Genomic DNA, 23,165 nt, shown 5'->3' with positions numbered 1-23,165 from the left:
TACAATGACAGCCACTACAAAAATGTGTAATAGGAATGACAGTCCTCCGGATTTTTTCACAGAACGGAAACTGTCACATAACCACAAAATCCAGAAAAAACACCCTCTTGCAGTTGAAGACATATTCATTTTATGTTCCTAGAGATTATTTTTGGGTTCGACATAATGACTGCTGTCCAAAAATTAATCTTCATTTGCCGTTTGTTGCTGTTCAATGAATTCAACTCTGTCTCAAGGAAATGATCAGCACAGCAGATGCAATCACTGTTTTTTTTTCTTCGAAAAGCCAAATGTTTCTGATTCCCAATTATGAATGAGAAGTCATAGGCAAAAGTGTGGCGCATATTTTTCAGCAAGTTCCTGAAAAGGAAAACAAATGTCTAGATTTCTATGGTTACAACTGGATTTTCTTGTATATGAACCACAAACAGGTGAAAATTCCAGCATCATCCGCTCATAAATATGTGTTGGAAAATTAAAATAGTATTCCAATTAAGAAACATCTGCTTTGTGTATTCCAAATGTGTTTTGAAGTAGTGGACATTTACATCTCTTTGACAAATTGCATTATTTCTGAGTAGAACTCATATTACGGTACGAATCTTGCTTCATCAGAACCGCGTGTTCTGCTACCCGAGGTGAGATGGATCATTGTTATCCTATCAAAAAGGAGATGTTTTATTTTTACCAGTTGCCTAAAATGAAAGAAGCTGGATTTAGCAACAGCACCAATTTGTCGGTCAGGTTTAAAGTCACTGTCCAGTTTAAGACCTAAGTTTGAGACTGTTGTCTTCAGATGAGGAGCCAGGGGGGGGCAGATTTACAGGATGAGATGTACATGGGCCACTGGGAACTTCTGTCTTCTTTTCATTGAAGTTCAAGAAGGTTTGTGCCATCCAGATTTTGATTTCCTCCAGGCAGACTAAAAGTGGCTTTAAGAAAGTGTATTTTTTGCTCAGTGGGACATTGATCTGACAAGTCAATTCAATGTTAATTTCCTTCTATGACATTCTATTTGCAATGGAAAAATAAGACACACCCTCAGAGTTTTCCAAAATAAAAATAAGAAAGGAATGTACATTTCAACAGGAGCTCTGTTTATCCTGCAGGCACCTGTACCCACGTTGAAGAAACACGACAGTTGCATTGCAAAAGTGTTTGGTTCCCGGCCTAAGCAAAATAACGTGTCCTCTTGGAAGAGGGTCAAATATTCAGATTAAAGTTTGCTCCAAATTGTGCACCTCTGCACTGTGAGTAGATCATTGTGCCGCCCTAGGGAGTTGAGTAAGATTAAAAAATAAATTCAATATTGACTGTGAAATCTGCATTGATATTCACATACACAATAAACACAAAGTGCATTTTCGCTAAAATTTGAGTTTCAGTTACAATGGTAAAATGAGGTTGATTTTTAAGCATTCCTTTTTTACTTTGCTCAATGATTTTTTTCCAATATTAGTTTGAGATATTTTGTAAGTTTTCATGAACTATAATTCATGCCTTTGTCACATCTCGGCTCGATTACTGTAATGCGCTTTACTTTGGAGTGAGCCAATCCTCCATGATGCGTCTCCAGCTGGTCCAGAATGCTGCTGCTCACCTCTTGACTGGTACTTATAAGAGGGAGCACATGCAGTAACTCCTACTCCGGCATCCCTTCACTGGCTTCCTATACATTTGAGAGTTTCTTTCAAGATCTTATTTGTTTTCAAATCTTGAAATGGCCTCGCTCCTCCTTACCTCTCCGAGCTCACCCACTTCTGCATACCTTCCCGACGCGTCAGGTCTGCTCACCAGACATTATTAGATGTGCCAAAAACTAAACGGAGGATCAGAGGGGCTCGAGCCTTTTCTGTTGCCGGACCCACTCTCTGGAATGACCTGCCACTGAACATTCGGCAAGCACCCTCGCTGCCCATCTTTAAAACCTGTCTCAAAACTCACTCGTGCTCCTTGGCATTCGACTCGGCATGATTCCGACTTCCTCTTGCTTTCACTCCCTGAGCTTTCTACTAACTTTGTAACTACTTTATTTCCTGTATATGGTAGTTGTCCATGTTAAGCGCTTTGTTACAGCTTCAGCTGTTGTTAAAGCGCCATGTAAATCAATATGCATTTTATTTTATTTTATACTCACAAACTGTGGTTACCCTCAGTGGTCTTTTAACAAATGTCAAAAGGAAAGAATAGGGAATGAAACCAACAATTCTGAAGATACTAAAAGGAGAGGATCAAATTGAACCTCACCCCATCATATCGGTTTAATGAAGGATTTAGCTGTTTTATGAAAATCGCTTCTTTTACTCCCCTTTCAAACCATCTATGTTCTTTCGCTAAGATTTTAACCTCATTGTCGTCAAAAGATGGTTGGAGATCATAGAAGCCGATAGATTGCATCCCATGTTGTACACATACCAGCCAAATGATAAATGTTATGTGCAAAAGCCAAAGGCTGTAACTTGAGCTTGCACAACAGTAGTAGACTGTCAGGAGGAGAAGAGCCAAGATTGGAGATTGTGATTTCTAAGAATGCTGCAAAAGTAAGCAATTGAGAATGTAACCACGGTGGTCGACTGGTTAGCACGCTGAATGAAAAGGCCTTTGTTATAACAAAACTAACTGCCTAGGTGACCTTGCTTAGGAAGAAAATGTACAGCGTTGTCTAGATTCCCCTCTGGTGCTTAACTTCCAGATTGACTTGTACATTGGCGTGGCGCAAAAGATCTGAAAACACTTGTGGTAAGCGGAAGCAAAATCTCTCCCTCTGTGAAGGCTGAAATTCTCTCTCCCTTTCCAAAGGGGGTCTGTCGGACGGAGCTCACTCAACACCACCAATTGGCAAAGGCAACAATTTCGACAGTCATCCGTAATCATGGCAGTGTTCAAGGCCAACAGAATGAAAGATGATAATAAATGGCTTTGGAGCGCGGCATATCCTAAAATTACGACACTTGGCTTTGACGGGGCACTGGCAGCTGCCTATACTGGATACATTTTCTGACTGAGTGTTTCACAGAATGTTTCATCCCTCATAATTTTTCCCCAGATCATATAGATGTACAGTGGGGCCTTGGCTTATGCACTTAATTGGTTCCCAGACAGAGTGTGTAAGGCGAAAAGTGTGTATCCCAAAAATTTATTTCCCATACGAAACCATTAAAATGAGAATAATCTGTTCCCAGGTCTCTATAAAATATAATTTTCAACTAAATAAGCCTTACAACTACAAACAATATACCATATTCTATGTATAATAAATGTGCTATTGTATTGTAATGAAAGAAATACATTGCACTGGATAATAAAGTCGTTTTATTTACCTTTGTGATGGTCGTTGATGGCTTGATGGAATGGGGTGGCAGGTCGGAGGGACTTGCTGTTTGGAAGGAGTCACATGGAATGGGGTTCAGACTTCTCTTTCTGCGTTTGCCTTCTTTTTTCACCATTTCAACGAATGATCACTTGTAGGCTTCGCCAGCTTTACTGTCAGAACTGGCTCCCTCAGCATGACGACTAACACAGTGAATCCCTGTACGGCGTTTCAAGTTCTCGAACCATCTGTTGCTAGATTTAAAATCATCAATAAACGGCGAACTTCCAGGTTGCCGCATGATGATATCAGAGTGAATTTGCCGTGCTTTCTCAGATATAATTGCTTTATTCACGCTGTCGCCGGCTAGCTGCTTTTCGTTAATCCAAATTAACAGAAGTTTTTTATCCTCATCTATTGCCCGAGACCGTTGCTATGACAGCACGGAAACACCTTTCGCAACACACACGCCTTTAATAGCTTCTTTGTTGCGGAGGATGGTAGCAAAGGTGGACTCAGCATGTTGCTACTGGGCCGTTAAGTCAGACAAACGCACAACTCGTTCGTTTTTCTCAATGATCTGCTTCTACTCCTCGACTGTAATTTTCTTTTGTGTCTTCTTCGGCTGAACATAAGCCTGTGGTGAAGTCTTTTTCGGTCCCACAACAGCAAAAGTATCCGTGATAAATCCTTGAAGACAAACGACGTGTGCACTCACTGTGGTGCTGTTCGGTCGTGTGGTTTGGTGTTCTTCCGCCGAAAATTATTCCGCCAGCCGTGGTGGGGCGGCGCTCCGTGTGTATCCCGAAAAGTAGTGCGTATGCCAAGGTTTAATTTTCATAAATTTTATGTTCGTAAACCGAAAAGTTCGTAAACCAAAAAGTTCGTAAAGCAAGGTGTTCGTAAACCGAGGGCCCACTGTATTTGTCATGGACATGTTTAAACTTTATTCCTTGTTCCTGTTTTTATATTTATAAATGTTCATCCTTGTTTGTTATACAATCTAAGTGCCGGCCATTTTATTGGAACTGGTTACAACGAACTACCGATATAACGTAGATCACAGGTGTCAAAGTCAAGGCTCGGAGGCCCAATCAGGCCCGACACATCATTTTACTCAGCCCGCAAAAGCAAAGCAAATCAAACTTGTGAAATTCCATGATGCTGGCTAAGGTCCCAACCAAAATTTCAAATTGTCCTCTGTAAACCACAATAACAGTCATTAATCATGACTTCAAATTGGTCAACTCGTTATTATTTTGGTGTAAATTCTGTATGTAATATGTGGAGGAGAAACATTCTAATGGCTTCCCCAAATTTATAACGGCCGTGGAGAGTAATCCGTAACTACAATGTGGCCTGCGGCAAAAAATGAGTTTGACACCCTTGGTATAGATGTATTATGTCCCTTGCAGTAATGTTGCTATGAAGTTCAGCCGAATTAGCGTGCCGTTCCAGCCCATTTTACACATCGGTATACAAAGTGGGAGGTGAATTCTCCAAATCAGGGGTTGAGAACCTATGGCTTGCGAGCCATATATGGCTCTTTTCATGATTGCATCTGGTTCGCCGATAAAGCTAAATACATATTCTTGCTTTTTCGCTGTTCATTTCCTGTTTGGGCGGCAGTTTGCGAAAAGCGCAATTTTGATTGGATGATACTGGCCGTTCATGTTGAAACAGGTAAACGCCTCTTTTAAGTAAGCCCGGCGAGTAAAAAAAATGACGAGTATCGTACACTTCAGGTAGAATTGACCGAAGGATTCACCTTTGTGGAGAGAAAAGGTTCTGATTCTAATTTGCAATGAAGCATTACCATCGATGAAACAGTCGAATGTCAGTGGCACTTTGACAAGCCCCATGCTAACGTTATCATCAATATACTTCTGCAAGAGACAGCAGAAAGCACGTGTGGAAGCTAATGAGCCGTGTGCAGGCTAGTTAGCAGTAACTTTGCGTATGGACCCGGCAAGTTGACTTTCATTCCGATCATTTGGCTGGATTTCTACGAATCATGAGGAACGGAAAACCATTCATGTTAATGGTGGGTACTATCACAAAGTTATTTTAAATAATACCTTCTGATATTTTGTTGAAAAGTGGCTGTGCGTGTGTGTACGTGTGTGCGTGTGTGTGTATGTGTGTGTGCATGTCCGTGTGTGTGGCTCTCACTGAAAAACATTTCTAAATATTTCATTTTCATGGCCCTCTTAGTCGAAAAGGTTCCCGACCCCTGCTCTAAATACTGTAGCTGTACGCGATAATTCAGTTTTTTCTCTGTCTTTATCCCATGATTCAGTGTTGAGTTCATCAGCATAACCTGCCTCAAATTAAAGGGGTGCTATCTTTGCCTTGAATTATCCCTTCCTTCAAAGTAAAATAGCGATATTTTCAGAGGTCCAGCCAACACTGAATGGAAAAATATGGACATATTTTCTGCAGTGGGACCATGACTAAGGAGGAGAACCATTTACCCGGGAATGACCAAAAAAAAAAAAGCCTGCTGCTCTACTAAAACTAAATCCCCAACTAAAACCAGATGCATGTGTAGATTTGTAAAATGTTTTTTTTCTGTCAAATTCACTTTATGCCTCTGGGTGGCTTCAGTTTCAATTGTAAGGAGCAGCCGAGCACACACTAATATAATTCACATATCCCCGGGTTGGGTAAAGCCACCGATGAGAAGTATGACTTTATACAGCACCATTATCCTTTTGTAATCAAGGCAGGCTGCTGCTGTGTGAATATCTGACCGGCTGCAAAATGCTGTTTACTAATCTTCTAATTGATTGTGGAAATCGAGATTACTATACTGCCAAAACTCTGGTGTGTTTGCTGCTACATATGTGACATGGTCAGTCATTTCTGAATAATTCCTTTGAAAGAAAAGAATTCTGCAAATAACTTTGGTTTGTTGGTGTACACAGTGAAAAACATAAGAACAGGAATTCCCTGGATGTTTTGCATGGTCCATCTGATGTCCTTGGCTCCTGCGACCACACAAAGAAGACACACCTGTGCACACAAAATCTGCAAAAACTTAAAAATAAAAATAAACATTCAGGTTCAAGGTGACCGAAGGCAGCCTGTTAAAATGTACTCAGGTTTACTGTCTGACAGGGTTTGTCTGCAACGCACTGTCTGTGGATTACAGGGCTTTGTCTTCATTCCAGGCTTTTTTTGTTTTAAACGCTCTTCCCCAAAACAATGTGAATCCACTTTGATTCAATTTCCAAAATATACCTGCAGTTTTTACAAATACTATATTTTTGATGCATATGCTGGAGTCAGTTATTGAACAATAATAAACATGTGAAACTGTAATGTTTTATTAGGGTTGATTTTTTTCACACTTTCCACCGTGACATCCACTTTTGGGGAACATTTTGGGGAAACATTTTGAGACCTGAAAAAGGGGTCCCAGGATTTTTAATGTCAAGATGTCAAAGTTTTACACTTTCCCCTTTTCTTTCATGGTACAACTGTACCGTTGACATTTCTGTTGAAAGCAAACACGAAGCTGTTGGATCCACGTAAATCTGCTTCAATTCCAAGCCGCAACAGTTCGACATACTCTGCGCTGACACTCCTTTCTTGTCATCGCAGGCTCCTCAAGCCATGCATCCATCCAGCCGCAGACTGTCCAACAGCATCCACCTTTCCGCTAACCAACGCAGGGCTGTGAAAATGCTGCCCATTACAGGCTCAAAAAAGCACAATCGTCCCAGAGCTATGTATTACATTCAGTTTTGTAAAACCTGTGACATTTTTCTCAGTTTTTTCTCTAACATTTAATGTGACTGGGGAAAAAAAGCATTTCAATGTGAACTTACAGTGCTGTGTATTCAGAGATTGAGATCACGCAAAGTTTAAAGTTTTGCAGGAGTCAAGTCAGCACAAAGGGCATCCAAGCTTCCTTAAAGATGGTAAAATCACTGACCTGCAGCGCTCTTTTGCACCGGGTTGACGTTTAAAATATTGCATTCTCATGTCAAATGGAAATGCCCCCAGGAAAAAAACGGGTTTATTCCCTCCCGTTAACAACCACAACAACAAAAAAGCAAAAATTCTATTGGTGACTAAATTTACTTCATCAATGCATCCATTAATTATCCAAGCCTCTTATCCTCACAAAGGGATGGGCAGGAAGCGGGGTACTTCCAGAACTGTTTGCCAGGCGAAATCACATGGCACACTTTGACAAACAACCTCCACAATGTCTTCCCCACACAGACCCCCCCTCCAAAAAAAATGCCTCAAAGCACATTATGGTTGAAGCGGTTAGGCTCCACTTAATGCCTGGCAAATTGTACTCACATCGATTTCTTATGAATTGTGTGACCAATGTTGTTTTTCTTTAGTTCACAAATGCTACCAACTCATTGATGCGTGTTGAGGAAACAGCAATCGAAGCTGCCAATTCCGGTTCCCGTTAATATTTTGCACAGATCCATGTCAAACTTGGTAGTTGATGAAACAAACGGAAAAAAAAACAAGTGTCTCCAAACGTCTATGTAGGCTTTCAGTCATACAGGAGTGGTCCATCGAGGAAAAGGTTTCTTCAGCCATCATCTGTACTTCTTTGAAGGTGTCGGACGTTTCACTCTGCACCCCAAGAGCTTAATTAGCGAACTAAAGTTGTGTTGGTAACATCTGCACCTAAAAGCAAGCAACCACTCATTTGCCGACAGTGAGGTTAAAATTTTAGCTAAAGAAAATAGATGGTTTGAAAGAGGAGTAAAATATGCAATGTTTGTAAAACAGCAAAACCCTTCACTAAATCGCTATGGTGGTTTGAAGGACAACCGACGTCTCCGGACAAGTTGTGTCCATAATTTGTAAAATGGCTTCAAATGACTTCTACTGAGCGTATTTTACAAAGATTCCACCGCATATAGCTATATTTCACGTTTTAAGACTTGTGCTGAATATTCCGTAAGTCTGGTTTTTGAGTTGGTGAGTCCGTATGTGACATCAGTGAAGGAATGCCCCTGACTGAAAAAAAGGACACATTGCAACAGTCCTTCCATCATGTCAATGCATTTAAGTTGAGTGGTTAGCACACCGGCTTCACAGTGCAGAGGTTGCCGGTTCGCGTCCCGGTCTGGCCTCCCTGTGTGGAGTTTGCATGTTCTCCCCGGACCTGCGTGGGTTTTCTCCGGGTCCTCCGGTGTCCTCCCACACTCCAAAAACATGCATGGCAGTCAGATTGACCACTCCAAATTGTCCCTAGGTGTGAGTGTGAGAGTGACTGTTGTTCGTCTTTGTGTGCCCTGCGATTGGCTGGCAACCAATTCAGGGTGTCCCCCGCCTCGTGCCCGAAGACAGCTGAGATAGGCTCCAGCAACTCCCGCGATCCCAATGAGGAATAAGCGGTACGGAAAATGAGATGAGAGTCATTACACAAAGGAACTCAATCGTTTCCATCTCAATTGCCTTCGAAAACTGTTGAAAGTGAAATGGCGGGACAGAGATTCTCGAACGAACAGTAATGTCCAGCGTCTTCACCATGCTCCGGAGGTCTCAACTTCGCTGGGCGGGCCACATCAGCATGATGTCAAATGATCGACTACCCAAGCGCCTTCTTTATGGAGAACTACAGACTGGAGTTCGCTTGCAGGGTGGTCAAAAGAAACGTTTCAAGGACGCACTCAAAGCATCCATGAAAGACTTCGGATTGGACCACACCCCATGGGAGACACTCTTACAAAATCGGACAGCCTGGCGTGGATCAATTCACACAGGAGCGGCAGCATATGAGCAACAGCGTTCACAGACTGCCAAGACAAAGCGAGCAGCATGCAAGGCCTGTTCCACCAACCTCCAGCTCAGGGCTCAGCTCTGCTGTCCTGCCCTCACTGTCCAAGGACTTTCCGGGCACGGATTGGCCTCATCAGCCACCTCCAAACCCACCTTGCCCCCAAGTAAATTTGTACAAATTATAGTGAAGATGGTCATCTCTTGTCAAAGAGGACGAACACTAGCCATTTATATGCCCATTGTCACGTTTTGCGAGGTGGTGATGGTGGGTGCGGATCCCAAAAAGCAGGCAGGAGGAAGCAGAAGGTTGTTTGACAAATTGTATTAAAATAAAAGTCAGCAGGAACAAAATGTAAAACATCAAAATCATCTGAATGGAAAAAATACAAAGTAGCAAAAGAAGACCAAGATTAAAAGTCCGCCAAGATTAAAAATCCGCCAAGATTAAACAAACACATGCACTGCACACAATGCATGCAACAAACATGCAGCAAACAATGAACCGACACCAGATGGTCGTGCCGGGTGTCCTTTTAAGTGTCAGTGATTAAGACGACCAGCACCTGCGAGGCTGCAGGCAGGGCTGACGTCGCTACCCATTGGTCGCCAATCTGATCGGGACGACCAGCACCTGTGCAGGTGCAGGCGGGGCCGACAGCGCCCCCCGATGGTCGCCAACCAGATCATGACACCCATAAATCAATATTATTTATGTATTTATTTATTTGGCTTTTTGTTTATTGATCTGCTGTTTGTTTGATTAAAGCTATAACCTTGAACTGTGGCAGGGTAAAGGGAGAAAAAAACGAAAAAAAAAGTTTTCTTTCTCTTATCGATGTCTAGATCCTGACCACTAAATGCTCATGCCTGCACTCGAGGTTTCTCTTCAAGTAAAACGTGACTTCAAGTCCGCCAAGAATTTCCTCCATAATTTCCATTTTCGATCGCCTACTCCGTGTTACCCATCGGTAGTATTTATCACATTCTCATCTAACCCCTTTCCTGACAATTATATCTTGTGATTCTGGCTTCGCTTTGTTAATGTGTTTCCGATTTCTGATTATTCTCGTTTAACTACAAAGATGGCCTTTGTTAGCTTCTTCACTTTACGTTCATAACGTCGGAAATCACATCCAAACTGACAAGAGTTGGAGGCCAGGCTTCAGTCGCAAAGAGGTCAAAAGCAGGAAGTCAAAAACGTTGAAATTACTTGAGACCAAACAAAACAGGAATGGGTCCTCATTTCCACCCCATCATCTCATTTGGAGGTCCACACTCTAATTATGTGGAGAACATTTTACTGGTGCAGTATTTACTTGTAGATGTCTCTTTGCCCATTGTTTATGCACCATTGCTCGCCGCCCATCAGTTCTATATGGATCACAAATGTACATTAATTTTTATTTGATTGTCTATCTTAACTATTAGTATTTGGTTTATTGCTTATTATTATTATTATTATTATTATTTTAAAAACAGGACAATGCATACCAATGAAGATTTACGTATCCCCAGATTATAGCAATTGGCGATATCCACCCGTAGTTTCTTGGCACATTTTCAAAATTAAAAATCTTGTTTATCTGTGAGACAGCACCCGGGCATGGCAGGATGAACCCTTTCTTCTGTCATTGTGTTTCGCTGCCCACTATTTATTTATTTTTGCTCCATCCTCCAAAATCACATGGACACTTTTACGTACAAATGCATTGAAATCTGAAACACGGATTCATTTTTTCTTTTTGTCATGATCTGGTTGACGACCAACGGGGGGCGCTGTCGCCCCCGCCTACACCTCACAGGTGCTGGTCGTCCTGATCAGATTGGCGACCAGCGGGTAGCGACGTCAGCCCTGCCTGCAGCCTCGCAGGTGTTGGTCGTTTAATCATTGACATTTAAAAGAACACCCGGCACGACCATCCGGTGCCGATTCATTGTTTGTTTGCTGCTTGGTTGCAGCATGCATTGTGTACGTGTTTGTTTAACCTTGGCGGACTTTTACACTTGGTTTTCTTTTGCTACTTTGTATTTTTTCCATTCAGATCATTTTGATGTTTTACATTTTGTTACTGCTGACCTTTATTTTAATACAATTTGTCAAACAACCTCCTGCTCCCTCCTGCCTGCTTTTTGGGATCCGAACCCGCCATCACCACCTCGCAAACCGTGACAGAATGAATCGGCCAACTATCGGATCCTGCAGGTACATCGGACCCGTCTCATTTCCACCCTGTGCCGGGCAATGCTACGTCCACGTTAGCGCAAGCCTCGTCGCGTTTGAATTGCGTCACTCGACGAGCCGCAACGTCCACGTAAACGTCCGGCCGAGACCTCCTTCCAGGTGGCCGTCCAGGGTGACACTGGGTGACTGGCATTGCACGCCCACGTCCAGCCACGCTGTCGTCGTGCATGACGAATTGAGTCTCATCCACGACGAGCCGTGCAACGTCCGCGTCAATGTCAGTCCGAGACCCCACTCACCGCTGGATCCCGGAGCGGCTCTGGACCCGTCTCGTTCCCCCGGAGCCGGGCAGTTCACGCCTACGTCGGCGTCCGGCCGAGACCTGGTCCCATACGGCCGTACGGGGTGCCATTCTGCGCCTGGCAGTCGACGTCCACGCAGAGCCATGCGCCGTCACGTGAACGTGCGAGAGGGATCGCACTCACGCCCACGACGATCCGTGCCGCGTCTTCGTCCACCCCAGGCCGAGTCCCGTTCCCATCAGGCCGCCGCCCGTCGTATGCTGGAGAGGCAGCGGTTGCCCTCTCCACCGACCGTTCCCTGGCGAGTGGACCTTTTGGGAGACTGTTGGGACTTCTGGAAGCAGCCCCTTGAAGGGGGGGTACTGTCATGATCTGGTTGACGACCAACGGGGGGCGCTGTCGCCCCCGCCTACACCTCACAGGTGCTGGTCGTCCTGATCAGATTGCCGACCAGCGGGTAGCGACGTCAGCCCTGCCTGCAGCCTCGCAGGTGTTGGTCGTTTAATCATTGACATTTAAAAGAACACCCGGCACGACCATCCGGTGCCGATTCATTGTTTGTTTGCTGCTTGGTTGCAGCATGCATCGTGTACGTGTTTGTTTAACCTTGGCGGACTTTTACACTTGGTTTTCTTTTGCTACTTTGTATTTTTTCCATTCAGATCATTTTGATGTTTTACATTTTGTTACTGCTGACCTTTATTTTAATACAATTTGTCAAACAACCTCCTGCTCCCTCCTGCCTGCTTTTTGGGATCCGAACCCGCCATCACCACCTCGCAAACCGTGACACTTTTGAGTTTGTTTATTTGTATCAGTGTGTACCTTAAAAAAAACATTTGACAGTCATGCCGCCGTTCTATTGTCATTCCTATCCCGAGAATAAATTGGGAGATGAAAATATGTGCATGTATCAAATATGTGCACGAAGAAATAGTTCTTCAGATTTTATTATGGTCCATGTTTTATGTCATGTGTTCTGTGGTTTTTTTATTTTTTTTGTATTTAATGTTCTGTAAAATGCCTTTGTTCAAGCAGCAATATAGATGTATGTTGATATTCTTCCACAGTTATAATGGTACTCTCAGCGTGGTGCGTGTCTTAGTGCGTGTGCATCACAAAACACAGTCAGAGGCCATTTATGATCAGCCTTGGCCCAAGTTTATTAGGTTGTGTCTGCAAGGCACAAGGGCCCGCATTATTTGTTTCAGTGTGCTGCACTCATGGGTCTTTTTCCGCATGTTTATCAGAATTCTTAGATTTCCAATTAAGTTATGCACTTAGCAATAAAATAATTCTCGGGAGGATATTTTTCATAATTAGGTTGACGTCAACAACTTCCTCATTTTATTACTTTAATGAAAGGGTTTCCAAATATTTCTTTTTGAATTGTTAACAAAAGCTTCTTCTGTCAGACCATTTTTGGTTCCCCTCTGATTCTCCTATTGAACTTCCTGACATAAACCAAAAATGCCTCGACTAAATTTGTCTTTCAAAGTGGAGTTGCTATATTTAAATGGTCCTAATCCAGGGGTCAGCAACCTTTTTGAAACAGAGAACAATGTATTGGCTTAAAGTGAAGGGCTATCATTGTGACATCTAAATGGACACATTTTATTTTATTTACCGCTTCTTCCTCTTTCCTCTTTGATTGCTTACATTCCATCCATTTCATCGTCCACAGAGTCAAAGAACCCGTCATATTTGCCAATATGCATGAATATATATTTGTTTATGTTGAAGATATCAAACTCAAGGCCTGGGAGCCAGACATAGGCTCCCACATCGTCTTGTATGGCCTGCAAAATCAGATCACAAATGCCAACTGCTATGATCCTTTCTAAAATGTCGACCAACATTTTTACTTCTCATATGTAATAAATAAGCAATATACATGTATATGTATTTGAAGTGTTTTCTTGTTACCAAAATCCTCATTATTGTAACTTCAACCATAGTGGAATCAATAGTTATAGTTGACTTCATCATATGGTTTCAATCATAACAGCCCTCCAAATGAAACCGGAACTAAAATGTGCTCTGCTCCAGAAATGAGTTTGACACCTCTGTTGTCGATTTTCAAACCCCACTGATTTACGACCATATATGTTGGTGAAAATCAACTGTTAACTTATGTCAGACCAAGCATAACATTTTCCGACAATCTTCCAAAATGTAAGATAGAAAGGTGTTTGGAATTGTTCTGGAAGATGCAACATTGCTTTTTTCAAAATGATTTTCATTCACATTAATTTTGTACTGTACTGGATTGTTTTTTGTTTTGTGGTCTGGGGTGTAAAGCAAGTATGGTAGTTTTGGACTGTGTTGGGTGTTTCAAGCCACAAAAAAGTACAGTGAGACCTCAACTTACAAACACCTCAACTTACAAACTTTTTGTCTTACAAACGTCAAATGTCTGAAAATTAAACCTTATAATAAGCACTATTTTCATAATACACACCCACCACGGCCATAAGCCATCAACGACCATCAAAAAGGTAAATAAAACATTATTTTACAGCACAGTTTATTTCTTTAATTACATTCGTCATGTAATGCGCCTCTCTTTCCAAACAGCAATTCCCTTTGACCTTCGACCTCCAACGCCATTCCATCAAGCCATAAATGACCATCACAAATGTAAAGTGACTTTATGATACAATGCAGTGTATTTCTTTCATTACAATACAATAGCACATTTATTATACATAGAATAAGGTATGTTGTGTGTAGTTTTAAGGCTTATTTAGTTGAAAAGTATATTTTATCGAAACCCGGGAACGGATTATTCCCATTTTAATGGTTTCCTATGGGAATTTCTTTTTTGAGATACACACTTTTCGCCTTACACACTCTGTCTGGGAACCAATTAAGTTCGTAAGTTGAGGTCTCACTGTACTTGAATTTAATGGGATATTTGCTCTAAAAGACTACCTTTGTGGCCCAATTAATATGTTAAATCAAGATGCCACTGGATGCACCTCATTCATATGTCCCATGAGCCTTTGCATGAAATTGGTATGTGACTTCTAGTTGAGGGAAACCAGCATGTTGTTTAGATGGCGCTGTGTGATGGTGTTGTGCAAGTCCGCTTTTTATTACCGTTACCGACTTTAATAATGTGGGAAAGCAAGTTCTGCATCTTCGAGAAGAAGCTACATTTCGATCATGCTTCCTTCTTATGTAGCGAGGTGACATTAAAAAAAAAAATAGTAAATATAGGAGGGCAGTGACAAGTTCCAGTCACATGTCCAACTACTTTCTAGTAGGTTCATGCTGGCAATCTAAGATAAGACGAATAGACCAGGGACAGGAAGACTCAGGCGGTCTCCTTGCATCTTGAGAGTTTTGAAAGGCGCTTATAAATTAAATTTATTGTTATTTTTTTTTGAAAAATGTCACTGATACACCATATTCTAAGGGGTGTAGGGAGTTTTTGCATATTTCACTACAGCCTGAGTATAGGAGACTTTCAATGAGAACACGCAGTTTCTTCCCTGAGGTGATCAGACGGCTCTTGCTGGAGGTCGGTGGTCCGCGAACACGGCTTGGGATGCCCCATGCATGGTGTCCTGGGGTTAATGTTATCTTCGCATAAGCAGCAGTCACTTTGATCAGAAGCTCTTAAGTTGACAATTTTATTTACTGGTTCACACAGCATAAAATGGAAATGTTGACAGTTAAGCAATCAATAGGCGCTGCATTGTTGTGTGCGTTTGTGTCAATAAGTACAACAGAATTTGTGGTTAAAAATAAAAGTTATACATTTCCCGCAGAATAAGCGATTTGACATCAACAGATCATGTGCCTCAACACATGACAGTATGAATGTTGAGTGCCTCGTTTGGCAGAACAAGGAGCACAAAGTTTTTGATTCTTAAATCCGCCTCTGGCTCTTTGTCAGCATCAATCAAATCGTATACCATGTGGCTTCTCTGCTTCAAACTATCAGAAAAGGCTTCTTGTTCAAGAAGAAACACAGATAGGTAAGAAATGTTCCCTCCACAAGAAAAAAATACCATTGTCTGGAAAGAATAGAAACCTTAAGTATAAAACTAATACAATGTTACAGTCCTAAAATGCAACTTTTGTTTAGGTTTTTTTCCTGAGTTGAATGGTCCTGTTGAAATCAACAAGATCCACCAGCGCTTCGGGTCCTCTGTATCCCTCCTCACCTCCAATCTTCCTACTCCCTATCAACTGCTATCCTGTTTTGAACTCCCTCATCCCTCAATAATTTCAGACTTCATCACCAAGTCCAAGAATTCCACCGGTCAGTTCAACCCCCTCCCTACAATCATCATCAAATCCTTACTTCCCTCTCTCCTCCCTTTTATTTCAGCGATTATTCACTCCTCATCCACCCATCCAAATCCACTGGAATTGTTCATGTCCCACTCAAAACCGCAGCTATAACACCAATCCTGAAAAAAAAACTGGCTCTGATCCCAACAATTTCAATAACCTACGTCCAATTTCTCATCTTCCATTCATCGCTAAAATTCTCAAAAAAAAACTGTTGGTTCCCAGCTTCACTCTCACCTCAATCACAATAACCTCTACGAACAATCCCAGTCTGGTTTCCGTCCCCGCGACACCACTGAACCAGCCCTCATAAAAATCACTAATGATCTTCTCATAGCAACAGATACCGGTTCCCTCTCTATTCTCATCGTTCTCGACCTGTCCACAGCCTTTGACACCATTTCTCACCCCATCCTGCTCAACAGGCTTTCCACTCTAGGCGTCACGCACACCCCACTAGGCTGGTTTCACTCCTACCTCACTGGCCGCTCGCAGTTTATCCAAATTAACTCCTTCACTTCACGGTCCTCTCCTGTGTCTTCTGGTGTGCCCCAATAGTCTGTCCTGGGGCCCCTTCTCTTTATTACGTACCTTCTTCCCCTCGGCAATATCTTCCGCAATTTTGACATTCATTTTCACTGCTTCGCGGATGACACCCAACTCTACCTCTCCAGGAAACTGCCTCTTTTCCACCTGCACCAAACTAACTTCCACCTCCTCAAACTAAACAGCGAAAAAACGGAACTTCTCCTTGACGGTACTAAATCCACCCCTCACAAAGCTAACCGTTTCTCTCTCACCATTGACAATTCTACCGTGTCCCCCGCCCTTCAAGTAAAGAGCCTGGGTGTCATCCTCGATAGCTCAATATCTTTCCACTCCACTCCCATATAAAAAACATAACTCTGTCTGCATATTTCCACCTCCGTAATATCAATCGTCTCCGTCCCCCTCTCACCCCTCACATCGCTTCTTTCCTTATCCACAGTCTTGTCACCTCCCGTATAGATTATTGTAACTCGCTTCTTTTCGGTGTCAATAAGACATTTCTCCATAAACTCCAACTAGTCCAAAATTCCTCAGCCCGGATCATCACTAAAACCCCCTCCTTTCACCGCATCACTCTTGTCCTACAGCACCTCCACTGGCTCCCTGTTAAACTTCGTATTGAATTCAAGATACTTCTGTTTACATTTAAAGCCATCCATAACTTTACCCCCAATCTGTCTGACCTACTTCAAATCTCCGTTCCCTCTCGGTCCCTCAGATCCTCATCCTCCCCCCACCTCTGTATGCCCTGTACCCGTCTCACCACGATGGGGTGCAGAGCTTTAAGCCGCTCTGCTCCCAAACTCTGGAACTCACTTCCACCCAACATCCGTAATATTGACTCCCTTCCTACTTTCAAATCCCACATCAAACCCCACTAAACTTAAACTTGCATTTATGGTGTACATTAATCTGCTATTTTATGATTTATCATTTTATTCAAAATTTTATTGTTCTATGTATTGTTGTTTTATTGTAAAGTGTCCTTGGGTGTTTAGAAAGGCGTTAGTAATGTAAATGTATTATTATTATAACCAGTTCAGGGTGTAGCACGCAATCCCCATGAGGATAAAGCAGTTGAGAAAATGGATCAATTGTAAATTAAATAGAAATAAATAATCCGGCCACATGATGCCAATTTTTGCTTTCTCCCCCAAGAGTGCATGCCAAGAACCAGCCCGAGGAGAGAATGGGGCAATGTGATACATTAGATAATGTGAGACACAACCTACGTCGAGCCAACAAAACAAATTTGTGGTTATGTGACCACAGCGTGAGTTGGCAGTTCAAATATAAGTATGTTGCGAAACGCTCGAGAGAGAGTTGGAGAGCTCCACTTGAAGGCCCCAATAGTACCGCATCATCTGCAAAAAGCAGAGATGCTATACTGAGGCCACCAAAACGGAAAACGTCAACGCTTCGGCTGCGCCTAGAACTTCTGCCCATAAAGGTTATGAACAGAATCTATGACAAAGGGCACCCTTAGCGGAGCCCAACCCTCACTGGAAACGATTCCGACTTATTGCCGGCAATGCGAACCAGACTCTGACATCAGTCGTATAGGTACAGAACGGCCTGTATCAGGCGCTCCAGTCCCCCATACTCCCGAAGAACCCTCCACAGAACTCCATGAGGGACATGGTCAAACGCTTTCTCCAAGTCCACAAAGCACATGTAGACTAGTTGGGAGAATTCCCATGCACCCTCGAGGACCCTGGTCCACTGCTCCGCGGCCGGGACGAAACCCACACTGTTCCTCCTCAATCTGAGGCTCAACTTTCCGACGGACCCACCCCTCTCGAACCCCTGAATAGACATTTCCAGGGAGGCTGAGGAGTGTGATCCCTCTGTAGTTGGAACACACCCTCCGGTCCCCCTTTTTAAAAAGGGGGACCACACCCCAGTCTGCCAATCCAGAGGCACTCTCCCCAATGACCACGCAATGTTGCCGAGGCGTGTCAGCCAAGACAGCCCCACAACATCCAGAGCCTTTAGGAACTCCGGTCGGATCTCATCCACCCCCGGGGCCTTGCCACCGAGAAGCTTTTTAACCACCTCGGTGACTTCAGCCACAGAGATCGGAGAGCCCACCTCGGAGTCCCCAGACACTGCTTCCTCCAAGGAAGGCGTGTTGGTGGAGTTGAGGAGGTCTCCGAAGTACTCTGCCCACCGGTTCACGACACTCTCGAGTCGAGGTCAGCAGCGCCGGATGGTGGACCAGAATTTCCTCGAAGCAGTCCGAAAGTCGGCTTCCATGGCCTCACCGAACTCTTACCATGCCCGTGTTTTGGCCTCGGCGACCACTGAGGCTGCATTCCGCTTGGCTAATCGATACCTGTCATCTGTCTCAGGGGTCCCACAGGCCATATAGGCCCGATAGGACTCCTTCTTCAGCTTTACGCCTTACTACTGGTGTCCACCAGCGAGTACGGGGGTTGCCGCCACGACAAGCACCAACCACCTTACGGCCACAACTCCGATTTGCTGCCTCAGCAAGGGAGGTACGGAACATAGTCCATTCGGACTCAATGTCCCCCACCTCCCCCGGGACATGTGTAAAGTTCTGCCGGAGGTGGTAGTTGAAACTCCTTCTGACAGGGGATTCCGCCAGACGTTCCCAACAAACCCTTACAACACGTTTGGGTCTGGCAGGTCGGACTGGCATCTTCCCCCACCAACGGAGCCTACTCACCACCATGTGGTGATCAGTTGACAGCTCCGCCCCTCTCTCACTCGAGTGTCTAAAACATTCCGCAAATCCGACGATACAACTATAAGTCAATCATCGAACTGCGACCAAGGGTGTCCTGGTGCCCTGTGCACATATGGATACCCTTCTGTTTGAATATAAAGTGTTTGTTATAGACCAGGGGTGTCAAAGTCATTTTTTGCCGCGGGCCACATTGTAGTTATGGTTTCCTCTCGAGGGCTGTTATGAATTTGGGGAACCCATTAGAATGTTTAAATCCCTTCAAATATTACATATAGAGCACACAGCAAATTAATGAATAACTTGTTTTCAAATCTGAAGTCAAGAATAATGACTTTTATTGTGGTTGACATCCAAAAATATGAAATTTTGGCTCAGATTTTAGCAATCATCATGGAATTTAACAAGTTTGATTTGCTTTCGCGGGCCGAAAAAAATGATTTGGCGGGCCGGATTTGGCCCGCGGGCCTTATAGACAATTCGTGTCGAGCACAGAAGTCCAATAACAAAACACCACTCCTGTTCTGATCGGGGGGGGCGTTCCTCCCAATCACACCCCTCCAGGTCTCACTGTCATTGCCCACATGAGCATTGAAATCGCCTAGCAGAACAAGGGAGTCCCCAGGGGGAGTGCTCTCCAGCATACCCCCTAAGGTCTCCAAAAAGGATGGATACACTGAACTGCTGTTTGGTGCATATCCACAGACAACAGTCAGAACCCGTCCCCCCACGCAAAGGTGGAGGGAAGCAACCCTTTCGTCTACCGGGGTGAATCCCAACTGAAGGAAGAAATTGTTATTGGTGTCCTGAGCTGACCCATATGGTTATACAATTTGTTTGCCACTTTCTGTATTCTCTCACACTGATCATAAATACCTGGTCCCAAGACAGATATCGCTTGTTTTGTATTTTTCACACTTATCTTCTTTTGTGCTCTCACACTGCACGAATTGCCTTTTTTCATACACAACATGTTTCTCTGGAACACCTGGTCCCAGGGCTGAGGGAGGGGGGAGAAATGACTCATCTCTAGCGAAGACAAACTGGCCACTTGTTTTCGCGTGAGTGGGTCTATGAGATGGGGAGTTTCCTTAATACCGGTTAGAGTCTGCTAGGAACTGTGCGCGAGTGTCCAGCTCTTCGGTTTTCCAGATTACTCTACCGGGGTGTTTGCCGGCTATCCGCCCTCTATCAACGGTAAGGTATACTATTCTGGATCTGAACCGTGATGTTGGAGTGTTTATGTGGGGGCATAAGAGTGACGGCTTGTGTCTAGCGTAACTACTCATGATGGGAAATGTTGTGAACTGCTGTGTATTCTATCATTAAATGTCACTGATATATATATACAGTCGTTGTTTGTGGTCATTTCTCTGATGTGATCTCTCCGAACCTGTAATAAGGCAAATTTTCAAAAAACACCAACGTACAGGCGGCAAGCCGGGGGGCAATAAGTATACCGATACCTGCTCTACACCTCGCACCGTGCGCAACTCCAGAGTGGAAGAGAGTCCAACCCCTCTTGAGAGGGCTGGTACCAGAACCCAGGCTGTGTGTGGAGGCAAGCCCAACTACGTATGTCTAGTCGGAACTTTTAGACCTTGTGCACCAGCTCGGGCCCCTTCCCTGTAAGAGAGGTGATGTTTCACGGTCCAAGAGCTAGCTTCTGCAGTTGAGGGTCGGACCGCCAGTGTCCCTGCCTTTGGCTGCCGCCCAGATCACAATGCACCCGACCCCTCTGGCCCCTCCCTAGGGTGGTGAGCCCTTGAGAAGGGGGACACACGTTTCCTCTTCGAGCTGAGCCCGACCGGGCCCCATGGGTGTAGGCCCGGCCACCAGGCACTCGCCAACGAGCCCCATCTCCTGGCCTGGCTCCCAAGAGGGGCCCTGGTGACCCGCGTCCGGGCAAGGGAAAACCAAGTCCATTTATGTTTTTCTTCATTTGGGGTCTTCTGAGTCGTACTTTGTCTGGTCCCTCACCCAGGACCTGTTTGCCATGGGTGACCCTGCCAGGGGCATAAAGCCCCAGACAACCTAGCTCCTAGGATCATTGGGACACACAAACCCCTCCACCACGGTAAGGTGACGACTCATGGAGAGGACTTCTTGTTTGCTTTCAAAAATTAGCTTGTAGCAGACGTGCACATTCCACCATGACATATATGATGCACTGGTGAAAAGGAGGCTTTGAACCTCTCCTTTTTCATCTAGAACTCCTTAATGCAACAAAGAGGGTGAAGAAAGTGCTTAAGATTGAATGACTGTCTGTGTCTTTGTGTTGTTATCTTTTTTCTTGTTTAGTTTTTTTTTGTTTTGTTAGACTTGAAGATGGCGCCGCAAGCAGCTCCTGTATTTTTTTTCCCCGATTTCTTCTTTTCCTTGCCTGTTACTTTCATTACTTTGATGCTGTGAAATGTCTCCACTGCGAGACTAAGAAAGGCTAATCCAATTTTATAGCTCTCTTAGTCAAAAAGGTTGCCGACCCCTGATCTATACCAAACATGTAAACATTCCACAGATGTATCTTTTTCACTTATTTTACACAATAAACCACCCACCCTCCTCCCCGCACGAGCCCCCCAAGTTTAGTGATTGCAGTGGTGCTCAAATGGAGTAAAGATGATTTTCCCAAATATGCAATCCAATACCCTTCCAAAAGGCACAACAACCCAAACTTCACACATCCTTTCTTCCAGCGTATGAAAAACGGCTCCATGGGTTTAAACACAAGAAAATAAAAAGGACTGCTTCATAGCATGGAAGCTGACCCAAAACCAGTCGAGACTATCTTTGAGTTTCCATTCTGAGGTTAGACCTAAGCATAAATAGGTAATATGCGAGAAAACCGACACAATCGCTGTCACACGTGAAACGGAACATGAAGTCCTCTGGCTACGGCAATGATTAGACAGCAGCTTTGCTGGCGTAATGGTTTGACCTCAATGTAGTCAATGTTGTTGTCCTGCAGATGAGCTTTTGTAACCAAACAGGAAAGAAATATTCAAGCACAGCAGCTTGCAGAGCCACATTTTCACTTTGAAAGCCTGGTTTGCTTGAAAAATTCGAGCTCCCTCCTCAATTCCACTACAAAATCTTCCCATAATTGAAGAGTCATTTGAACCCCCGCCCCCCCCCAAAAAAAACAAAAAAAAAATGATGTTTTGAAAAATTCCAAAGGGAAATGTTGGATGGTGCCTCAGAGACACGTGAGTAAGATAGAGCATGATATGACAAGTTAATGCATTTACAGGCTTTTGTTTTGGCTTTAGGGGAGTTAGAAAATAGAATAATCAGAAGACATTAGCTCTCCAGTTGCTGCTTTCATTCTTTAGCAAATGGGATGCCAATGTGCTGTTGAAAAACATTTGAAAATAACCGAATGACATTTTCTTCCAAAATGGACTCGTCGGTTGTTGGACCTAATGTATTTCACTCCTGCCTGGCAATGCTAACTGCTAAGCCATTTTACTCCGCAGCAGCACATGATTTATTTACTGTTTATCTCGTGTGTGCAGCAGTAGCAAGAAGCTATATCATGTGGATCCTTTCCTGCATGGTGACAAATAACCTATCCGATTTATACGGCGCACTTTCATTGAGGAGTAGTACACCGAGCAATCCAGTAGCAGTAATTGGCATACGACATTAGGCGTGTAATTATACAGAAGGCATTTGAGCGCTTCAACGTATCTGTTGCTGTGGAATATTGAGCAATGACAATTGTTAAACCATGCAGAGAGATGGGGCTACAATGATCATTGCGTTAATACAGTCTCACAGTGGTGTGCAAAAAATGCAAAGAAACACTTTAGATTTGAGTTACCTGAATTACCCTTGAAGGAGATAATGGCAAGAGGGAAATGGCGGTTTGAATATTTGACTATTTTGGTGCGCATGGTTCCATAGTGCTTACCTGAGCTGAGGGGAGTAGCTGGAAACGGTGGTGGGGTGAGTGCGTGGGTGAGTGCGTGCGAGTGTGTGTGTGCGAGTGTGTGTGTGTGTGTGTGTGTTCCAGCGGCGTGAAAATCGTTGTGAGTGGGTAGAGCA

This window comes from Hippocampus bargibanti, linkage group LG05, assembly GCF_051943395.1.
Source record: "Hippocampus bargibanti isolate YZ-2025 linkage group LG05, ASM5194339v1, whole genome shotgun sequence".
NCBI lineage: Eukaryota > Metazoa > Chordata > Actinopteri > Syngnathiformes > Syngnathidae > Hippocampus > Hippocampus bargibanti.
Note: the sequence above shows the minus strand (reverse complement) of the source record.